The 23,316-nt window shown below is 41.8% G+C and overlaps 2 non-coding genes across 2 annotated transcripts; one reads left to right on the forward strand and one right to left on the reverse strand.

Annotated features, from left to right (window-relative positions):
* Positions 1-660: 660 nt before the first annotated feature.
* LOC141650187 (small nucleolar RNA R71) lies at positions 661-766 on the forward strand. Its single transcript, XR_012546235.1, has one exon. It is a non-coding gene; the product is annotated as a small nucleolar RNA R71 (small nucleolar RNA).
* Positions 767-14,607: 13,841 nt separating this feature from the next.
* On the reverse strand, positions 14,608-14,712 carry LOC141650072 (small nucleolar RNA R71). The gene has a single exon (XR_012546134.1). It is a non-coding gene; the product is annotated as a small nucleolar RNA R71 (small nucleolar RNA).
* Positions 14,713-23,316: the final 8,604 nt, after the last annotated feature.

Raw genomic sequence — 23,316 nt, forward strand, 5'->3', positions numbered from 1 at the left:
TTGATCACTAAGCTGCCACTGCTTTGTCAAAGACTGCAACATTATCTTCAACTCACCTAGCTCACTTACCCCATCAGAAGATGATGCACCTTGATTTTGTGTAGGAAAGGGAGGAGGCTTCTGAAAGCCTTGTTGAGCCTTATGAGGAGGGACATATGGCTGCTGCTGCTGTGGAGGATGGGTAGGATTGAGCACATTTTGACATGTCCACCTCAAATTGGGATGGACTGCCTCTTGGTTCTTATATTAGAAACCCCCTCCTTGCCTGTATTGTTGAAAAGCAAGGACATGTTCCTTCTCCGTAAGACAGCCAACAGCAGACCGTCGTTGCTCCCACACCTCTCACATGTGACTGTCTCCCCTCTAGTAAGCAAATGAACCGTCTGAGGCTCCCCAGCAGAATGCAGCTCCAACTTATCAAATCTAGCATTCATGGCTTCCAGCTGAGCCACAACTTGCTTATCGACTGCATGAACTATCCAAATACCATCCCTCAGGTTTCCATACTCAACATAGTGGTTCGCCATCTCTTCAATAAGGGCCCATCCCTTATCATGATCAGTGTTCTCTTGGAATCTTCCGTTAGATGATGCATTAAGTATGGCTCTCTGATAATCGTACAGCCCATTGTAGAACTGGTTGGACAGAAACCACGGATCAAAACCATGGTGAGGAAGAGACCTCACCAACTTCTTGAAACGGGACCATGCTTCATAGAAAGTCTCATCAGGTGCCTGCTTAAAACTTGTGATCTTTGCCCTCATCTGATTGGTGCGTTGTGGAGGGATATATCTCTTATAAAAAGCAAGAGCAAGGGTCTCCCAGTCTCTGACCCCCGCGGCCGTACGGTCCAAATCAGTCAGCCACTCCCTGGCTGAGTCAGTCAAAGAAAAAGGAAACATAACCTCCTTAATCTTGTCTTGAGTTACCCCCTTTGTGGCGGGGATAGTAGAACAGTAGTCCGTAAAGACCTCCATATGCTTCCTCGGGTCTTCACCTGCCACACCTCTAAAGAGATTTCTCTCTACCGGATTGATATAGGACGGATGGATGTCAAATGTATTCCCATCCTCAGTCTGGAGATTGAAACCCTTTGGAATTGATGATGCTTTAGGCTCCGAGTGACTAGCAATGTTTGGCATCTTTACTGGTTGATTTACAGAACTGAAAGTGTCTTCTTCAAAAGATGGATTTTCTGTAAAAAGGAAATGGTGATGTTCGGGTTCGAAAGTACTCAAGTCTTCCTTTCGTGATTCTCTTTATAGACGGAGTCTATGCCTGAACAGACTCTCTGGTTCAGAATCAGTTGAAACTAACTCAAACCTATCTGATCTGGGCATACACAACATTGAAAGAAAATAAATAAGAACTGCCTCAAGGAATAAAAATTCCGTGAGACGGATAAAATAAACGAAACAAAGACAGATAGGGCAATTGCCTCCCCAGCAACGGCGCCAAAATTTGACAGGGTTCCCGTATACCTATCAAAAATAACTAACTAAACTAACTATATAGCTAGGGAAGTCAGGTCGATCTCCTCAGGGAGGCAAGATATCTGTAAGAGTCCGTCTATTTGGTCACAAACGGGGGGTTTGTAATTTGATTTCCTAAAATAAAAGCTTTAAGGCAAGAGACATAAGGAAAGAGCAATTAAGGCAGAAAATAGAAATAAACTATCAATAGAGACGGGGCATGTCAAGATTTCGGTTCACTACGGTAGTCCAGTGACTCAACTGCAAGCAACTTAGATAAATTACTGCGAGACGGATATGGAAAGGTCCTTCCGGTCCACTTTCTATTCTAAATTACCACTAACTTAACTTCCGTCCTCGTCAGGGTAGTCTACTGTTCATAGCAGGTCTATTTAGACCAATCTTCCGATCCAGGATTAAATTTAACCAGATTAAAAAGGTGACTCAGAAGCGTGCACTCAACTAAGTCGGTAAATACAGTTATATTGCTATGGGGACAGAGTCTCACAATTAATTCATCTAACCTATTTACTACATCGTCACATTTCTACCGTAGATCCCCTAATCCTAACATGAAACTGATTAGCTACTCATGCACTTAATATTGTCAAAACTAATAACGATGAATGAACTAACAATAAACATAATGAAACGATAATTCAATTGCATAAAAGTAATTAGGGCAGAAAGTATAAGGAACAAAACAAATAATTAAAATTAATGAAAGAGAGATTAATATTAAGAAAGGAGAAAGAGATTACAATTGCAAGAATCCGGCTTAAAGAACAAACAAATCCGAGCGAGAAAAATCCCAAAGCAAAAGTTACAGTAGAGAAGAAAAGAGTAACGCAATCTTGAGAGTGAAAGATGAATAATAGATAAAACTTAGATGCTAATAACCTAGCTAATGTACGTTTAAATAGAAAATATGCCAAGTCCAAAAACTAAAACAAGTTCACGGGCTAATGAAAGCCCACGCCAGCCAAAACCACTTGATCGAGTAGTTTGAAACCACTTGATCGAGCATTTCTCCAGATAATCTACTCGATCGAGTAGAATTGTTTCTCGATCGAGCAACCTCAATTTCCAGCACTTCTTGATCGAGTAAAATATTACTCGATCGACTATTCTCGGCTATAGAAACCACTCGATCGAGTGATAAAACAGCTCGATCGAGTATTCTTCCTTCAAATCAGCTCAAACTCGTGACCGACTGCCTCGTAGACCGTTCCTTCACGCATCCCAATGCAAGATCTCACTCTGAAAAATCCCGTCTCCTCAAAATGCATGCAAAAAGGACGAAAATGGTACGATTCCACTACTTTCGCGTTCATTTCTACAAAACGGACAAAACGAACCAAAATAGCCAATTCGGGGGCAAAATGCAATATAAACAGTACGAAAGTACATAGAAATACGTACTAAAATAGCTAAAAAGACTATACAAAATGCACGTATCAATGAGACTTGAAGATCTTGGTGGATCATTCCAATTGTATTTAGCTCAAGAACAGGTGAAGGTAGGAGACCTTACTTGTGCCCCAAAAATTCGAACCATATACAATGTAAGAAATGTGATTTTTCTCCTTATTTTTGTTCATTTTGTTATGCATGCAACTAGATCCACTAGTATATAAATTATGGGTAATTTATAAAATGATTATATGAATCTAATAGGGGTATATGAACCTAACAAGGATCGTCCTAGACAAGTGCTGGAAATGAAGTAGGACCTACATCAGGCAGCCTATTGAGGCGCGAGCCTTTGGGCGATGCAAAGGGACCTATCCTGGTTTAAAAATTGGAAATCAGTAAGTCTGCTTAGGCGCGAGACAGCGGACGACCCAAAAGGGTGTCTCCTGGTTGTTGAAAATGTTTGTGAAAGGGTATTTGAACCCATCTTTGTTGAAAAGGTCATTTAGACCACTTTTGTGCCAATATGAAGAACGAGACTTGAATAATCATCATTGTATTGACAATATTCGATGTCGGGTTCGGTTTTGCAGCCTTGACATGAATGGTTTTGAAAAATATTTATTCTATTCAAATTGTGTTAACTTCATTGTTTGTGATTAGTCAATGTTCATCATCGTACTCGGGTTTAAACTGACATGGTATATGGAACCAAGGATGATTATGCATGTATGACTAATATGGTTGTTTTTGAAAGTGTAAACAAATAAATAAAAGGTTTTTAAATACCTTTTAAAATGTAATTAACCAAATATCATCACCAGAACACGGATTAAACCGTCATGGTATAAGGAACTAAGGGTGAATACTTCTGTCGTTAAAAATTTTTATCATAAAAATGATTTAACATGGTAAAAACCGGTTGTAAAATGAAATGAAAATGGAAAGAATGAATTCAAACACGTTTGGTTCTGACGTGGATAGCCCATTCAAGCGCGAGCTACCTAGTTGTCACTAAGGGTTTCTGTTTCAGGTCAAAACTCGGTTTTGGCTCATTCGATCCATATTTTGGACCATGTTATGCATGTTTTAGCATGTTCACGTCATAAAAACGGATAAAAATACATGAAAGAAGAGGATTAGTTACACCCTTATACTTACATGCTAGGTTGAAGATAAGAAATCGATGGAAGTGCAAAAACTTGTTAGATCGGAAAACTTGGTAGGTCGAAAATACGTGTCGGTTTGTGACTTGATAAGTCAAGTCTAGAATTTTAAGGGAGAAATGAGGGGGCGGACACTCGCGTACCTTCAAATGGTGGCATTTGAGGGGTATTTATAGAGGATTGAGTGGTTGTGTGCATTTTGAGAAATGTGGCCGCATGGGCCACTCGAAGAGGCGCGAGCCATTTCGCGGGTCTTCGAGCTGTCTTGTCACTATCACGCATTTGAAATAATGATTTATTCTATCCTAGGTTTTTGATGGCATGATTGTTGTACTTGACCATTCAAGTATACCCTCTATACTTAACATGGAAGCTTTGTGATGCGTGTCTTTTATATAAGGTTTTTACCTCATTTTCACACGCATTTCTGTACTTTTTATGTAGCATCTAGCTACAAATTCCCCCGAATATTCTACTTTGGTTCGTTTTATGTAATTTGCAGGAACTGACCAAAGAGGAGCTAAACCGAGCCTTAATCCGTCCCATTTGCATGCATTTATGGAGAATGAGGAGCCGGAGTTTGGAAATCTAACACTTGGAGGACGCGTAAGCTGGGTTCGGGAAGTGTTTCAAGGTCTAACGTGCTTAAATAGCTCGATCGAGTAGATTTTATGCTCGATTGAATGCTTTATATGCCTAAGGATGCTCGATCGACCACTTTCGAGTATCCACAAGAGGAGACAAGCAAGAAGTGCTCGATCGAGTGGTTTAATTCCACTCGATCGAGAGGGTTGGTGCTAGTCTGCTCGATCGAGTGGTTTATTTCCACTCGATCGAGTGGTTTGTCCTACTTTAGTTTATTTTCCGCCTAATTGTCTGATGGGCTTTTGTAATTAGACCATGGATTAGGTTAGAATGTGTTTTTCGTATAAGACTGAGGAGTGAACAACGTAACTCCTCTCTTCCTATCTTCTCTTGGATCTGTTCACTTTTTACTCTACCTTAGACTACTGTTCTTGGATTTTTGTTCTTCCTTTACACTTTGCTACTCGGATTTGGATTTTGCGATTGGTATTATTATCCTACTTTTATCTTTAATCTTATTTATTGCTTTAATTCCTTCCCTCTTTTAATTGTTATCATAATTGCATTAATTCAATCCTTATTAGTTTTATCATCATGTTTAGTTTTAATTATGAATTTGTTGTTATTGTTAATTCGATGATAATGAGTTGCTAATTCTCTTATGCTAAGACTAAAGGGGATCCATAATTATGAAGGGAGAGTAATCGATTTATTAGGTTAATGATGGTATAGTCTTTGTTGTTTAAATGCTGCAATTAATTGTATCTATCTAATTGAGTCGACGCGATAAGGCATTTATATCTCATTGATCCTTGACCTGGACCGAAAGGTTGGAAAAGGCGAGACTAGTAGCAAACAATAGGGTATTGTAGTTAGGGCGAAAGCTAAGCTATTCACGCTCTAGGGCGAATTAAGGACCGAAAGGTGACGTTCGTTACCCCTTAGACCGTAATTGCATTAACCTGAGACCTAGATTACTTGACCGGATGATTATGGTGAACCGTCTGTCTTAGCTGTTTTTCTCTCCTTGGTTAATTTTTCTTCTCTTATTTTCTCTTTCCCTTATTCTTATTAGTTTAGAATATCACAAATTAAAACCCCCCCAATTTGGTTACCTTGACGAACATAGATTTAGCTGACAATTTCTTACCTCTCTGTGGATTTGACCCGACTTCCCTAGCTATATTAGTTAGAGCCAGTTGGTATTTTCGACAGGTACGTGACAGACGTGTCAAATTTTGGCGCCGTTGCCGGGGAGGTGGCGCAATTTTGTTGCTTTAATTAAGGTTGTCCCTTGTCTCATGGAATTTATTCCTTGAGGCTGATCTCATTTCTGCAAAGTTTTGATTAGTTTTGCAGATTAGTCGTTGCTTTGAAAGTCTATTTGCCAGGATGCCTACGATTACTGAGCATATAGAGCCATGTGGTAGATGTGGCGAGGAAGGGCATGACCCTATTGGATGCATGGCAAGTGTAGAGCGTGTCCTTGCTTATCGGAAATACAAGCAAGGGGTTCCTTTTTCTCAGCTGTATGAGGAAATAAAGAATGTCCCTACCCCTTCTACGCCAGTGTCGCAGCCGGTTTCTCCTACTGCAAATGAAGAAATTGCTGAATTAAAATCCTTTGTGATGAGCATGTCACAACAGTGTGATGAGAAGTGCAGTAGGAAAGACATGGTCATAACGAAATTGATGGAACAAGTCGCGCAGTTAACACTCGCGAAAGACCAAGCCGAGCTTCTACCGACATGCCATTCAGTTAGTGCAACGAATTTACAAGTTGGCTTTACTTATGAAGAGCCAAATGTACCAGAAGACGGGGTTTTAACAGCTGAAGATACCCCGGAGGATGATTTGGATGAGTTTTTAGCCGAAATGCTTGCTGCGTGTGCTGAAGACACTCGATCGAGTGACTTATCTACTCGATCGAGTGTCTTAATTCATCCTATCACTCGATCGAGTGAAAATACTGGTCGAACGAGTAGTGCAAAATTTGATGTTGGTCGATCGAGTGATATTCTTACTCGATCGAGTAAGTATGCTGAAGAAATCACTCGATCGAGTGATAAAACTGGTCGATCGAGTGAAACAGAAGAAGAGAATGGTTGATCGAGTGATAAAAGTACTCGATCGAGTACCAGAAGTGGAGGGGATCCTATTTTACTATCTAATTCCGCTACCGTGTCATCTTCCCCTGCTGTGGAGACGTCACGCATTGATAAAGGTAAAGAAAAAGTTACGGGTCCACTCATTGCTACCAGAGTGCCCTTCCCAGGTCATCTGAAGGACGCAAAGATCGAGCGACAGTACGGTAAGTTAGTGGACGCCGTGAAGAACCTCCAGGTAACTGTCCCTTTCTCCGAACTTGTTACTCAGGTACCCACTTACGCTAAGTTTATGAAAGATATTGTGACGCGTAAGAGAAATTTAAGTGAATTTGAGACGATTTAATTTATGGAAGAGTCTAGTAATTTGCTTTTGAATAGGGGTCCACCTAAAATGAAAGACCCGGGCAGCTTTTCTATTACTTGTATTATAGGCAACATGGTTATTGATAAGGCTCTTTGCGATTTAGGAGCCCGTGTCAGTGTCATGCCCCTCCCTGTTTGCAAGAAACTGAACATGAGTCATTTTAAAGTGACAAACATTACCCTACAGATGGCTGATAGATCTGTTAGGAAGCCCTTAGGTGTCTTAGAGGACGTGCCTGTGAAAATAGGCAAGCTCTTTATCCCAGTTGATTTCATTGTTTTAGATATAGCTGAGGACACGCGGACCCATATTATCATAGGAAGACCATTCCTTTGTACAGTTGGGGCCGTCATTGATGTCAAACAAGGGCGTTTGACTCTTGCAGTAGGGGATGACGCGAACACTTTCAGTCTGTCTAGCACTTTGGCTCGGCCAATGATAGAGGATACCTGTTATTCGGTTGATATTATTGATGAGTCTATCTATGACTTCTGGTCGGGTTCTTTTATGAAGGACCCACTAGAAGCTCTTATGCTTTTTGATGAGTGTGCAGATAGCCCAGACGACGATGACGCTGCGTTGGATTTGCTTGTTGATGATTTAGATGAGCATGAGGGAGAGCAAGTGGAACAAATGATTAGCGCTCTTTGCTCCATTGAGGTAAAGGTACCGGAACGTAAGCCTCTCCCTTCTCATCTTAAATATGTTTTCTTAGACGATACAGAGCAATATCCAGTCATTGTTAGTGCCAAGCTTAATGATGATCGGTGACTTCTTTGTTAGCCGTGTACTTAAGAAACTTGATAAAGCAATGGGCTATTCACTAGACGATATCAAGGGGATTAGTCCCGATGTTTGTATGCACATGATAGAGCTGGAGGAAGATCACAAACCTTGCAGACAGGGGGTGGCACGGCTGAACCAGGAAGATGCGAGGATGTTGTGATGGCTGAGGTAATGAAGCTGCTAGATGCAGGTATCATTTATTCTGTTGGTAATTCCAAATGGGTGAGTCCAGTACAGGTGGTCCCGAAGAAAGGAGGGACAACTGTTGTTAAGAATGAGAAGAATGAATTAATACCTACTCGAGTAGTGACTGGTTGGCGGATGTGCATAGATTACAGACAGCTGAATGCCGCCACCAAGAAAGATCACTTTCCCCTTCCTTTTATTGATCAAATGGTAGAAAGGTTAGCTTCTCATAAATTTTTCTGCTATTTAGACGGGTATTCGGGTTCTTTGGATCCTATCCACCCAGACGATCAAGCTAAGACTACATTTACTTGTCCTCAGGGCGTTTTTGCTTATCGCAGGATGCCTTTTGGTTTGTGTAATGCCCCTGCCACCTTTCAAAGGTGCATGATGGGGATATTTTCAGAGTATATTGAGTCTATTATGGAAGTTTTTATGGACGATTTCAGTGTATACGGAAGTGATTTTTCTAACTGTCTGTCTAACCTTGAGAAAGTGTTGCGGTATTTGTATTGAGGTTAATCTTGTGCTGAATTGGGAGAAGTGCCACTTTATGGTCAACGAGGGAGTTGTCTTAGGGCACTTAGTTTCTGATAGGGGAATAGAAGTTGATAAAGCAAAGGTGGAAGTGATTCAGCAATTACCACCTCCTGTCAATGTTAAGGGGGTGAGGAGTTTCCTTGGTCACGCTGGCTTTTATCGCCGGTTTATCAAGGACTTCTCAAAGATTGCTAAACCACTTACACAGTTGCTACTTAAGGATGCCCCTTTTGTGTTTATTGATGATTGTCTTTCTGCTTTTAACAGGTTAAATCAGGCTTTAGTCTCTGCGCCGATCATACAGCCTCTCGTTTGGGACTTGCCGTTTGAGATTATGTGTGATGCGAGTGACTATGCACTAGGAGCGGTGCTAGGCCAACGGAAAGACAAGGCTTTGAATGCTATCTACTATGCGAGCCGAACTCTGGATGAGGCTCAAGTGAAGTACACTACCACTGAGAAAGAGCTGCTAGCTGTAGTTTATGCCTTAGAGAAGTTTCGTACTTATTTAGTTGGGTCAGAAGTTATTGTTTTTACTGACCATGCAGCTTTGAGGCATCTCCTTGCTAAGAAGGAGGCTAAACCACGGCTACTGAGATGGATACTCCTTCTTCAGGAGTTTGATTTGCAGAATAAGGATAAGAAAGGAGCTGAGAACGTCGTAGCTGATCTCTTGTCGCGTCTCTTGCGACAAGAAGGGGAAGATTCTCTACCTATTAATGATTCTTTTCCTGACGATACTTTAATTGCTGTTATATCGTCTATTGTTAACCAAGAACCTTGGTATGCAGATATAGCTAACTTCGTTGTCAGTGGCAAGTGCGCCTTTGACCTTTCTCATCGATGAGAGGAAGCGTTTTACGTATAACGCTAAGCGATGATATACGGGATGATCCTTACTTGTTTAAGGAATGTGAAGACAGTCTCTCTGAGACGGTGTATTCCGCAGTGGGAGACCAAAGTAGTCTGGAGGGCTGTCACTCCTCTTCATATGGTGGTCACCACGGTCCATCGCGCACCGTGGCTAAGGTACTTTAGTCCGGTTTTTCTTGGCCTTCTTTGTTTGCGACGCTAAGTCTTTTGTTTCGACTTGTGATGCTTGCCAACGATCAGGGAACATTTCAAAGAGACATGAGATGCCACAAAACGGCATCTTAGAGGTTGAGGTTTTCGATGTCTGGGGCATTGATTTCCAAGGACCGTTCCCATCCAGTAAAGGTAATAGGTATATCTTAGTGGCTGTAGATTATGTGTCAAAATGGTTTGAGGCAATTGCCTCACCCCATTGTGATGCTAAGACCATGATAAAGATGTTTAAAAAGATTATATTCCCCCGATTTGGTGTCCCTAGGGTCGTCATTAGTGATTGGGGGATGCATTTTAAAGAAAAGAAACTCACTTCTATTCTGTCTAAAGTTGGTGTCCAACACCGGCGTGGTTTGGGGTATCATCCCCAAACTAATGGTCAGGTTGAGGTCTCTAATCGCGAGTTGAAAGAGATCTTGTCTAAGGTAGTTTCTAAATCACGGAAAGACTGGAGTCTTAAGTTAGATGACACATTATGGGCTTACAGAACTGCCTTTAAGACACCAATTGGTGCATCACCTTATAGGCTAGTTTATGGGAAATCGTGTCACTTACCTGTTGAATTGGAATGTAAGGCTTGGTGGGAAATTCGTGAGCTTAACTATGATCCTAAGTTGTGTGGTCAGAATCGTCTTTTGCAGCTAGATGAGTTGGAAGAGTTTAGGCTTAATGCCTATGATAGCTCACGCATTTACAAAGAAAAGACGAAGAGATGGCATGACAAGAGAATTCTACCTCGGGAGTTTCATGTTGGGCAAAAGGTGCTGCTTTTCAATGCCTGATTGAGATTATTCCCTGGCAAGCTGAAGTCCAGGTGGAGTGGTCCTTATACGGTGACGGCTGTTACCAAATTTGGATCCGTGGAGCTCGAAGATTCCTAAGGTCATAGGTTCAAGGTGAATGGCCAATATGTGAAGCATTACCACGAGGCGAATGAAACAGACAATCGTGTTGAAGTCTTGTATTTCGACATACTTGACGCGCCAGTTAATTGATGCCGAAAGGTAAATGCGGAACCTCATAAACCAGCGCTCTCCGGGAGGCAGCCCGGACTGTTTTATTGTACTTTTGTTGAACTATTTATTTCTCTTTAGCTTTATGTTGAACTTTAGACTCTGTTTTACGAACTCTTCATGCTCTCTTTGCTTTGGAATGCGTGTTTTGCAGGTTACTTCACTCGATCGAGTAGTTTTCTACTCGATCGAGCGCTTTTTGAGGTAATTGTCAGTCGATCGAGTGGTATTTTTACTCGATCGACCAAAGCAAAAATCGCATCTACTCGATCGACTGGTTTTCTACTCGATCGAGTCCTTCCACATGCCAGTTTGCTCGATCGAACTGTTCCAAGTTACTCGATCGAGTAATAATGTCTTCCAGCGGCTGATTTACGTCTATGGAGCTACTGCTTAACTTTCTTTGACCTCCCATGTTCATGGTCGGTTTGGGGAGGTCCCTCCTTATGACGTTTTGTAAGTTTTCCGACTCCACTTCTCCTTTTCTCTTCAGTTTGCATTTCTTTCCCTATTTTTGGTACAATGAGGGCATTGTACGGTTTGGTTTGGGGAGGTATGCATCCATATCTGTGTCTGCATGTTTTCTTGCATTTTTGCTTGCACGTTTATTATTATCGCATGCATTGTTGCTTTTAATTCCAAAAATCACATAAATTAAAAATTTTTCATGTTTAATTTGAGTCGGAACGTTTGAACTGTGACGATACTTTGAACCCTTACTTGAGCCTTTCATATTCTTGACATTTAGTTGGCATGATTATGTGCATAATCTACGAGTTTTTGTTTCTCTCTTATCTGAACGAATAGACTTGATTCATTATATCGGCAAGCTACTTTACATTCTGAGGTTAGAGCTTTATAAACTGGTGACATCCATGACCGGTTTCATTTTAGGATGTGAGTAGTACTCTCTTTAAGGCATGTAACATTAATTTGCATAAGCATGAGTCCAGTCTTCTTAATACCTGTATGCATTCGGTCTATGGATGGTGACACATGTTAGGAGACGCAGTCCCCTTTATTTCATTCTACCCATGAACCCCACATAGCCAAATTGCCTTTTTGTCCTTTTAACTACTTTCTATAATACTTCTTACCCTAGCCGAGCTAGTGACGAGTAGTTGTTGGAATGTTTTATTGCAGTATGGTTATTTTATATGATTTCAGAAGATGGTGGAAGAATTGAAGGGAATGTAAGAAAAGAATTGTTGAAAAAAAAATAATGAAAAAAAAAAAATGAAACGAAAAAAAAAGAGCGAAAAAACGAAATAAGAAAAGAAAAAAGAAGGAAGAAAGAAAAATCTTGTGTGAAGAAAAACGAGAATTGTATAATGACCTTCACTCCCATGTTTCACTTATATCTTATGGGGAGTTGACGAGTTCTTGGTGTTTTGTGAGTTTAGTGCATAGTTTTTGCACCGTTTAATCTTGTTATATTGAGTACGAAGTTGGGATGCAGTTTATATTTGGATTCGTTGTTGCTAGCCTGGCTATTAACCCCACATATCCAAATTCATCTTAGCCCCTTTTTACCCAATACCTCACTTACCCAAATGTAAGTCCTCGGCATGTGTCTTGGTCATTAGTTTGGTTGGAATGCATATGTACGGTTGTAGAGACTTTATTCATGTTAACTGCATGCATGCTCTTATAGGTCGAGTTAGGTGAGTGTCTTTTTTCCTTCTATCTTTCACATATATACTCACTTTGTGCCTAATTTTGAGTGATGAGCGACCCGTGAGGGTCCGATATCTTTTGAATCTTGCAAGGTCGACGGTTCAGTAAGTTTGAAACATTGATTTAACTTGTTTGCACTTCTCATTTGCCACTTTGTCATTTTATTGTGTTAAATTGGTTCTAGTGGGTGATTTGTAGTTGATGCGTTGGTCCTGTTCCACTGTTATTCCTCAGTTGCATTCATATTTGCTTAGGGACAAGCAAAGGTTTGGTTTGGGGAGATTTGATGCGTGTCTTTTATATAAGGTTTTTACCTCATTTTCACACGCATTTCTGTACTTTTTATGTAGCATCTAGATACAAATACCCCCGAATATTCTACTTTGGTTCGTTTTATGTAATTTGCAGGAACTGACCAAAGAGGAGCTAAACCGAGCCTTAATCCGTCCCATTTGCATGCATTTATGGAGAATGAGGAGCCGGAGTTTGGAAATCTAACATTTGGAAGACGCGTGAGCTGGGTTCGGGAAGTGTTTCAAGGTCTAACGTGCTTAAATAGCTCGATCGAGTAGATTTTATGCTCGATCGAATGCTTTATATGCCTAAGGATGCTCGATCGACCACTTTCGAGTATCCACAAGAGGAGACAAGCAAGAAGTGCTCGATCGAGTGGTTTAATTCCACTCGATCGAGAGGGTTGGTGCTAGTCTGCTCGATCGAGTGGTTTATTTCCACTCGATCGAGTGGTTTGTCCTACTTTAGTTTATTTTCCGCCTAATTGTCTGATGGGCTTTTGTAATTAGTCCATGGATTAGGTTAGAATGTGTTTTTCGTATAAGACTGAGGAGTGAACAACGTAACTCCTCTCTTCCTCTCTTCTCTTGGATCTGTTCACTTTTTACTCTACCTTAGACTACTGTTCTTGGATTTTTGTTCTTCCTTTACACTTTGCTACTCGGATTTGGATTTTGCGATTGGTATTATTATCCTACTTTTATCTTTAATCTTATTTATTGCTTTAATTCCTTCCCTCTTTTAGTTGTTATCATAATTGCTTTAATTCAATCCTTATTAGTTTTATCATCATGTTTAGTTTTAATTATCAATTTGTTGTTATTATTAATTCGATGATAATTAGTTGCTAATTCTCTTATGCTAAGACTAAAGGGGATCCATAATTATGAAGGGATAGTAATCGATTTATTGGGTTAATGCTGGTAAGTCTTTGTTGTTTAAATGCTGCAATTAATTGTATCTATCTAATTGAGTCGACGCGATTAGGAATTTATATCTCAGTGATCCTTGACCTGGACCGAAAGGTTGGAAAAGGCGAGACTAATAGCGAACAATAGGGTATTGTAGTTAGGGCGAAAGCTAAGCAATTCACGCTCTAGGGCGAATTAAGTACCGAAAGGTGACGTTCGTTACCCCTTAGACCGTAATTGCATTAACCTGAGACCTAGATTACTTGACCGGATGATTATGGTGAACCGTCTGTCTTAGCTGTTGTTCTCTCCTTGGTCAATTTTTCTTCTATTATTTTCTCTTTCCCTTATTCTTATTAGTTTAGAATATCACAAATTAAAACCCCCCCAATTTGGTTACTTTGACGAACTTAGATTTAGCTGACAATTTCCTACCTCTCTGTCTTAGCTGTCTTAGATGTTTGTTTTTTTGTGTTTGACTCGATTTGACTAGTTGTTGGAGTCGAGATTTGAATTTTGAGTCGGTTTTTGGTCCGGTATCGGTTTTGATTCTAGTTAGTGTCATTGCGACCCCGTCGCCGTGCATAAAACATTCAAGGTACTTTTGATAAGTTTTGAAAATGTTTTGTTTTCGAAATCGTTTTGAGTTTTCGGACGTATAGTTATACAAAATGTCGATTAAAAGCAGTGATTCCTAAGCATATTGTAGTCCGATAATCATCGGGTGTTTCTTGTGGATTCAACAAATTCTGGGTATCTACAAATCCGCATTCATACAATTATTCGAACGAAGTCAATTTGGAGGGATGCCTAGTGAGGATCCTCATCTACATATGGAGACTTTTTGTGACTATTGTGATGCAATTTCCCAAATGGGGGTAACACAAGATCAAATTCGATGGGTATTGTTCCCCTTTTCCTTGATTAGAATCGCGAAGCAATGGTTGAAGACCTAGACTAGGTCACTCTTGGAATCGATTCATGGAAGAAGTTAGCACTTGCCTTTTACAAGAGCCCAAATCACCGGGTTCAAGCAAAGAGATGAAGAGTCCCTATATGAGGCATGGGAAAGATTCAAAGATAAATGTCGCTCTTGTCCTCATCATGGGTATGCCGAATGGTTTCTTGTCCTACAATTTTGGAATGTGTTGTATGAAGACTCAAGGAATGTGCTCAACATGGATTCTAATGGAAGATTCACCGAGGTAGATGATAACCAAACTTGAGTGAAGATAGAGGAGATGGCGGTTCAAAACTCTCAATAATGTATGCCAAGAAAAGCTACTAGGGGAGGGAGATATGAAGTTGAGTTCGTTACACAATTGAGTGCCTATTTGGGTGCCCAATTATGCTCCCATATTGACACAATGAACTTGAAATTTTACAAGGCCATAGCCAAGATGAATGAGGCCTCTCAATCACCCAATCAACATCATGATCAACAAGTTAATTCCATGGTGTCAACGTCTTCTATTCCAAATGGAGTATGTGAGAATTGTAGAACTTTGGGACATGATCAACAAGAGTGTAGGGGCACAAATGAGCAAGTGAATGCTTTCCAAGTACACAAGAATGGCACCCCATACTCCAACTTTTACAATAAAAACACCAAATTTCACCCAAACTTCTCATATAATAGCCAAAATGTTCAAAATCCTCACCAACATACACCCCACCTCTAATGATAATTCCTACTCAAAGGCCCTTTTTCAGCCAAAACCAAGAATTCCAGAACCAGCCCTCTTATAATCAAACCAATTACAAAGCTTTTGATGTTAAAAAAGCGGTCCTTCAAATGCAAAAGAACCAACAAGACTTCTTCACTCAAATGCAAGAGATAGCCAAGCCAAAGACACTACCATCAACAATATCCTTGCTCATACGAAGATGTTGGAAACACAAATTGCACAATTGGCCTCTTCGAGTTCGCAGAGGCAAAAAGGACAATTACCTGCCCAAGGTAATCCTCCTACAAAGCATGAAACCATCAATGCCATTCACTTGAGAAGTGGTACACAATATGAGGGACCTAAGAAGCCGATTGAAAAGGATGTTATTGAGGAAAGTGTGAAGCCAAGAGATGTGATGGAAGAAAGGAAGGAGTTGGAACCATTGAGGAGAAATCCTAGGATAGTGGAACCAATTACCAATGAATCATTGAAGAAGAGAAATGAAGAGAAGGCCAAAGAGTTTGAATGAGAATCTATTGTGATTATACTTCCGTTTCCAAGTCTACAAGCCAAGCCCAAGCTTTATGCGCAACTTGGGAAATTCATGTAGATTGTGAAGAACTTAGAGGTTTCTATCCCATTTACGGAGTTGATCAACCATGTGCTAGCCTATGCAAAATACATGAAAGACATCCTTACCAAGAAGAAGTCCATTAGGAAGTTGAAACTATGGTATTCACAAACATAAGTAGTGCAATACTTCAAGGAAATTACCCACCTAAGCTCAAATATCCGGGAAGCTTCTCCATTCCATGTACCATCGGATACACCACGATCAACAACGCACTAAGTGATCTTGATGCAAGTGTGAGTGTCATGCCATACTCGGTATGCAAAAGGCTAGGGGTGGGAGAACTTAAGTGCACTAATATAACTCTATAAATGGCGAACCGAACTACAAAGAAACCACTTGGGGTATGGGAAGATGTACCCGTGAAAATTGGAAAGTTTTTTATGCCGGTGGTGTAACACCCCCATACTCCGAGTGCCTTACCAGGACCACTCAGGTATGAAGACATTACCATCTCGGTTACCCGAGACAATGATAATCAAATAAACAATGAAGAAACAACGTTTAAATATAAATACTTAGCGAAGAGTACAATTCTCAAAACCAAACCAAAATGCAATACATGTTCTCAAACTGACTGTTCTAACTGAAATGTAAATAACTAATAAACTACAGCGGAAGACTCCTATCATCATGTCGTGGCCATCCCAGCTATCCCAGTACTCATCTCAATACCTGCTCAATATCTGCTCACCATCCCCGAATGGATCACCGCAGTTTACAAAAAACAACACCGGGTCGTACTAATCACACAATTCAATATATATTAACAATAAGATAAACAGACATGACTTAAATCACACACACACAATCACGCCAAATCCAATCATCTCAATCATCGATCGTCCTTTGGACCAGCCCCCGCCGATGGGGGACCGCAGCCGTACCCACCAAATCCCCGCTACACATAGTGAGCGATAACCCTGTCCATTAATGTGCACATCCCTTCGTGGCGGGTTCCATGAAGGCGAAACTAGGGCGTGAAGCCACTCCCGCAAGTGACCCCACTCAGCCGAGGACACGCATCGAGGACCATAGACAACAATCACAAACACAATCGCAATCACAACCGTCACAACACAATTACTATATCAACAATCAATCTCAACACACCAACCAATATCCCATTATAGGACTAATGCGAGTAGGAAATCCTACCCGGTAAGCACACAATCGACGGTCTCTCTCTTTGAATCAAAAGCTTCCTCTATGAACCCTCCTCCTATCATACAACACATAAGGGCTACCAAATTACATACTACACATAAACCCCCAAATCTACAAATTAGGGTTTAACCAAATTAAAGGAAAGACAATAAAAAGGGTACATAGATCTTACCCTCGACGCAAGGAACTCAACGGTATAATCAACGCTAAGAACTGACCTTCCAAACTCCGGGTATTGCTAATAATGCGATTAGGATGAAGAACTTGCTTGCTTTCTCTCTTAAACAGTAATTTAGGTTTTGCAAAAGTGATTTAGAATAATAACGACAAAGCTTATATACCTTAATCGCATAATTAACAAAACCCGAGAAAACTTCCCGTAAAACCGGCTACTCGATCGAGTACCCAAGGTACTCGATCGAGTACCCCTTACTCGATTGAGTGCCCCTGACTACTCGATCGAGTACCCAACAGTCGAAACTTTTCTAAAACGCAACTTACCCTTACTCGACAGAGTAAGGCCTACTCGATAGATTACCCCAAGACTTATAAATACGGAGTATTACAGTCTTCCCTCCTTAAAAGGAACTTCGTCCCCGAAGTTCAAACCACTACTAAACAAAGGTACTCCCATAACATTCCCGACTCAATAATCAAAAAAAATTCAACATAAAACATGTTACTAACCCAACTCATCCCGACAAACATCCCGACACAACATATAAAAGGGTATAAAACTCTTAAAAACTGTTCGCGATCATCTCCTACCCCCCTAAAAGAAACAAGGTTACGTCCCTGTAACCATACATACCTGATCAAAAAGGAAAGGGTAACGCTCTTTCATAGCCTCCTCTGGCTCCCATGTAGCTTCCTCGGTCTCGTGGTTAGACCAATGGATCTTGAGCAGAACTGTCTCACCACTCCTAGTCTTTCTAACCTTTCGGTTAAGAATCTGCTTAGGCACCTCAAGATATGATAAGGACTCATCTAGCTCTAAGTTCTCGGCCTCTAACACATGTGACGGGTCACTCACATACTTCCGCAGCTGCGATACATGAAACACATTATGCACTCTCTCTAATGCAGCTGGTAAAGCTAGACGATATGCAACTTCCCCAACCCGCTCTAAGATCTCATACGGCCCTATAAACTTCTGACTTAGCTTGCCTTTCTTCCCAAATCTCATAAACCCACCCATAGGAGACACTTTCAGAAGAACCTTATCCCCAACCTGAAACTCTATATCCCGGCGATGTATATCTGCATAACTCTTTTGTCGATCCTGAGCTGCTCTCATCCGTTCCTTGATCATCTTAATCTGTTCCACCATCTCATGCACCATCTCTGGTCCTAAAACCCTTTGCCTCAAAGACTATCGTCCCAACAGATTGGACTCCTACATCTTCTCCCATACAAAGCCTCAAACGGTGCCATACCAATACTAGTGTGATAGCTGTTATTGTAAGAAAATTCTATCAAGTCCAACCTCTGCTCCCAGCTACCACCAAAATCCATCACACAAGCTCGCAACATATCCTCAAGAGTCTTGATTGTTCTCTCATCGCCCGCCCGTCCGTCGCAGGATGAAATGTTGTACTCATCTTCAAAGTTGTTCCCAACGATTCCTGCAACTCCTTCCAAAACCTCGATATAAACCTCGCATCTCTGTCAGACACTATGTCCTTAGGGACTCCATGTAACTTAAGCACGTTCTTTCGATAGGCCATAGCCAATTGTGCCTTAGTCCATGTATCTTTCATTGGAACAAAGTGAGCTGACTTGGTCAGTCGATCCACTATTACCCAAATCATGTTGTTACCTTGTTGACTCCTTGGCAAACCCACAATGAAGTCCATGGAAATGGATTCCCACTTCCACTCAGGTACCTCTAAAGACTGAATTTTACCTTGTGGTCGTCATTTTGTTCCCCTTTAACTCTCGGCATGTCAAACAACGGACACAAACTCAAACTTTCTCTTTATTCATCCAGGCCACCAAAACGTTTTCTTCAAATCCTTGTATAGCTTGTCTCCACCTGGATGAACTGAATATGGTGTGCAATGTGCCTCTGTCATGATAGTCTTTTTCAACTCCTCATCATTAGGAACACACCACCTACCATCAAACCTCAAACTACCGTCTGTATGAATAGAAAACCGGGACACTGTCCCTTTCTCTACTCCAGCTCTCCACTCCACTATCTTAGGGTCCAACACCTGCTTACCTCGAATATCATCATAAAACTCAAGTCGATCTTTGTCATATCACCCATGGCATCTCCTTTCTGCATCATATGTATCCCAAAGCTCGCTACCTCATCTCTCAGCCTCATCAAAGATAGAGCTGTACAAAGAGAATGTACACTCTTCCTACTCAAAGCATCAGCTATAACATTGGCCTTCCCTTCATGGTAGATGATTTCCATGTCATAATCGCCAATCAGCCATCCACCTCCTCTGTCTCATGTTCAACTCCTTCTGAGTGAAGATGTACTTGAGACTCTTGTGATCAGAAAATACCTTAAAGATTGCTCCATAAAGGTAATGTCTCCAAATCTTGAGAGCAAACACCACTGACCCCCAATTCCGGATCATGAGTAGGGTAGTTCTCCTCATAAGGCTTCAATTGCCTAGAAGCATAGGCAATCACTTTACCATTCTGCATCAACACACATCCCAACCCATTCTTCGAGGCATCTGTATAAACCTCAAAGTTCTCGGTCCCTTCAGGCATTGCTAAGACAGAGCGTGGTCAAACGCTCCTTTAATGTTTGGAACGCCGTCTCACAACTCTCATCCCAACGAAACTTGTTCTCTTTCCTCATCAACGCTGTCATAGGTCTAGCTATCTTGGAGAAATCCTTCACGAACCGTCTGTAGTATCCAGCTAAACCCAAGAAACTCCTAACCTCGGCAACATTCTTTGGTGCTTCCCACTTTGTCATCTTTCTATCTTCGCCGGATCCACATCTACCCCATCTTTAGAGATCACATGCCCCAGAAAGCAACTTTCTCTAACCAGAACTCACACTTGGATAGCTTAGCATACAACTCATGATCCCTCAAAGTTTGCAACACGATCCTCAGATGCTCCTCATGCTCCTCCTTAGTCTTAGAGTAGACTAAGATGTCATCGATAAATACCACTACAAACTGGTCCAAGCGTCCTCAAGATTCTATTCATCAAATCCATAAACACTGCCGGTGCATTAGACAACCCAAACGGCATCACCACATACTCATAATGGCCATACCTCGACGTGAAAATTGTCTTTGGTATGTCCACCTCTCTAATCTTCACCTGATGGTACCCCGACCTCAAATCAATCTTAGAAAAGACTCATGCACCACTCAACTGATCAAACAGGTCATCTATCCTTGGCAAAGGATACTTGTTCTTTATCGTCACTCGGTTCGGCTCCCTGTAATCTATGCACAACCTCAAACTCCCATCTTTCGTCTTCACGAAAAGAATCGGAGTGCTCCCCACGGCGATACACTTGGTCTAATGTATCCCTTCTCTATCAAATCATCCAATTGCTTCCTAAGCTCCTCCATCTCCTTAGGACCCATACGGTACGGTGCCTTAGAGATTGGCCCCGTCCCCGGTTTCAACTCAACGGTGAAATCTATCTCCCTCTTTGGTGGCAACCCGGAATCTCCTCCGGAAAAACATCGCAAACTCTCCCACCACCGGTATCTCATCAACTGTCGGACTCTCTATCCGGTCATCTCTCACATGGCACAAGATCAAAGGACATCCCTTCCTCAGATAAGACTTCAAGGTGACAGCTGCAATCAACTTAACTTTGGGTTTGACTAGAAACCCACGATAAGACACACTAACACCCTTAGGGCCTCTTAAAGACACTTTCTTTTGATGACAGTCTATCTTAGCTTTATACTTTCCTAACCAATCCATCCCGACTATCATCTCAAAACCGTCAAAAGGAAACTCTAGCAAGTCTACGGGTAGATCAACTTGCCCAACTATCATAGGTACATCTCTCGAACAATCTCCCACATGATACGGACTCACCCGAAGGTATAAAAACTCGCTCACTAACGAGACTCATATACTCTCAAACCCAAGTGTTTAACATGACTTGAAGACACAAACGACTGAGAAGCCCCGAATCAAACAAAACAAAGGTAGGAATACCATTAACAAGGAATGTACCGGTGATAACGTGCACATCTTCCTCACCGCTTTCTTCTCCATCATGAATAACTTTCCTTTGGTCTTCGTCCACCTCCTGGACAAGATTGGTTGAAGTGGTCGGCTTAGCACCGACCCTTGATTGTTGTTGTTGTTCGTTGGTGGTTTCTGAAAAGAATTACCGCCGTTGCGGTTGCCTCCACTCCACTGGTAGCTCGACTTCCCCGGTTTGGCCATGATCCAGCCGTAGGTGCGTTGCTCGCGAAGCTCGTGCAGGTCTCGGAAAGATCCGGTGCACTTGTGAACTCATGTCTCTTGTGGCCTACACCACCACAGCTATAGCAGGTCACTCCCCAACTACCACTAACACATCCACGGCCGCGCCCAAAGGAAGCCCCAAAGATCGAACCACGACCCGGAAGAAAATCCCTTAGGCGATTGTGGTTGCCTTTCTTGTGATTAGACTGGCCACCACCCTCGCTCTCGGACTTCCTTTTCTCACCACCTAACCTCTCCTGAGCCATCTCCACCAACCTCTCGGCTCTCCCGGCCCTCTCTCATAAGCTTCCTTAACATCGTAAGGATCCCCACGGGTAACTTATCCATAATCTTAGGGGTCAACCCCCTCTCAAACCTCAACGCCTGAGTTCTCCTCACTCAAACCCATATCCTCAAAGATACCTAGACTTCTCATTGAATTGCCTGTAGTACTCGGCCACGACATCTCGGCGGTCATCTTAAAACTGTCAAACTCTTCCCTCAACTTACTCCTCACATGTTCCGGTACAAACTCCTTCCTCACAGCCCTACGAAACTCCTCCCAAGGTATAGCAGCTAACCCTTGGTTTGTATATATCTCCTTAGCACTCACTTTCACTGTATCCCACCACTTGCCATTTGCCTCCCTCGGATAGAATGCACTGTTCCACTCTCATCTCATCGGGACGGTGAACCAAATCTAATATGTTCTCCATCTCTCTCACCAACTATCAAGAAGGTTAGGCTCCCCAACTCCCTTGTACTCTTTCGGGTTAAACCTCGCGATATAGAGGCTGATTTTAGAATGATCAACCTCCTTCTCCTTATCCTTATCCTTATCTTTCCCCACAGTCTTTAAAGCCTCAGTGAGAGCATCCTGATGCTCCAACATCTTAACGATGTCATCTATGTTCATAAGCTCAGCTCTCGCGTACAAAGCAGTCTTCTTGGGCGGCATCTTGAAACTATATATAAGAAAGGGTAGACATAAACACACGTACTAAACCTCAAAACATGAAAACACGCTGCCCAGAACCTACTCGATCGAGTTCCCAAACACACTCGATCGAGTAACAGGCTACTCGATCGAGTGCCCAACATACTCGATCGAGTACCCAAACATCGGACCCCAAACGGACCTTCGATCTCTAACATACTCGACCGAGTAGCTAGGCTACTCGTTCGAGTGACTCCCTACTCGATCGAGTACCCCTAGTTACTCGATCGAGTACCCAAAAACACGATTCTGGACTCAAAATCGTCAAAAACCCACCCGATCGAGTCAGTCCCACTCGATCGAGTCATGCCAACTCATAAAAGCTACCCGCATGCTACGTCATATGCTAACATGCTAAACTTTATAAAACCACATTATATCATAACTAAACATGCTACGCATCTTTTCATACGATCTACGAGATCACTTCATCATGTTATTAAATGCCACATTGTAAAACATTCAACATGCTATCATTCCATCAACAGTTTCCACATATCTTCAACTTTTCTTTCACATTCTTAACTTTCTACTTCAACATCCAACAATCACACACACTTCATCACATTCACTCACAAGTTAACCAAACAACACATACAACTTGACAGACACTTCCCCATGTGACCGGTTCAAAATTGTAGGGCAAGTTCGCGACTTTAGGACGTCTCCCAAGCCTTTGCATTAGCTCCTACAACCTTTACCCGGGTTCATTTTAGTTGACTCCCTATGTTCATTAGGTTCATTGGTTACGGGTTTCGGGATCGTTGCTCGATACCATTTGTAACACCCCATACTCCGAGTGCCTTACCAAGACCACTCAGGTATGAAGACATT

Source organism: Silene latifolia, chromosome 3, assembly GCF_048544455.1.
Source record: "Silene latifolia isolate original U9 population chromosome 3, ASM4854445v1, whole genome shotgun sequence".
NCBI classification, from domain to species: Eukaryota; Viridiplantae; Streptophyta; class Magnoliopsida; order Caryophyllales; family Caryophyllaceae; genus Silene; species Silene latifolia.